Genomic DNA, 1,261 nt, shown 5'->3' on the forward strand with positions numbered 1-1,261 from the left:
GTTCCGCCGGACACACATCTCCACGCTTTCGAGTACATTGTCAGCACTCCTTTTCTTTTCTTCAGTTAAACCGCTTCCCGGAACTTTTGTTTTTAAGGTGACTCCACAGCCAATTCCTTCTTGTTCTACCACTGGTTCTTTTACCCTATCTTGCTACTATGTAAGCGGCACGACCACAACGTCCAACGAGGAGAGCGCGTGCTCGTCCAGACAAATGTAGATGACGTTCCACACAGCCAAGCGCTTACCAAAAAACAGAATTTTCGGTGCGTGTTACCCATTTAATGTACTCGTAATTACGAATGTGGACAACCATCAGCTGTAGAGCGGAGTGCGATAATGGATATTTGCGCCGGGCCGGGACTCGAACAGAATTTGCCGCTCATCGCGAGCGGCCGCCTCAGCATTTGGTCATCCGAGCACACCTCACAGCCAGAGCCAAACTTCCATACGTCGTCAACCGCCTGTCGGCGATCTTCAGCTACCCGTACATTCATTACGCATATTCCAGTGCAGGGGTGACATTGTACTTGAAAGTCCTTGGCCGCTGTCGGCTGATAAATACGATATTGCAGTGCGTGTGTTATTCTGTATTACGATGCAAAGTTCCCTAGGACATGTCCAAACGAACTCTTCATCGCAGTCCAGTACAACATAGGCTCTGCGGGATGGTGTCAGTGTTAGTGTACTGTCTATCCAGCGGAGAGGTTCCAGAACGGTAACAGACAGTTGTGCGGTCGGGTCCCTACGTCGAAGCTTTTCTCTTTTTAAATGTAAGATTCTACGTTACTTAGAAAACAAATAAACCGTAATAATGCTCAGTTCATTGTATTTATTAACATTTTGATAAAAAGCGGGAAAAGAAAACGCAAAAGAATATTTGGAATTGGAAAAAAATTTCCATGAAGGGATACACGACAAGATCCTTTGCAACATTCGATATTTTTATTATTTTACAGTGGATAAACTAAGCGTGCTAATCGTAAAAACAGCGGGAGCAGTAATTTTCTCGGCATCTTGCACCCGTTATAAGCGCCATATTTTTACAATTGAATAGCTGTTTTAAAGTTTCTATAGAAACACAAACCCGGTTTAGTTTCGCGGAACGTCCTCTCTCGTCGCACAGTTTGGCAACACATCACACCAAATACTGGCGAGGACGACTGGCGATGTGCGATGAAATGCATTTTCGTGCAGTCCTCTCGGGATGTGATTTCTTCGTACGTCGCTGTGAGGTAGGAGCATTCTGGAATCTTCCTCA

The sequence above is a fragment of the Schistocerca americana genome, chromosome 5 (genome assembly GCF_021461395.2).
Source record: "Schistocerca americana isolate TAMUIC-IGC-003095 chromosome 5, iqSchAmer2.1, whole genome shotgun sequence".
Taxonomy (NCBI): domain Eukaryota; kingdom Metazoa; phylum Arthropoda; class Insecta; order Orthoptera; family Acrididae; genus Schistocerca; species Schistocerca americana.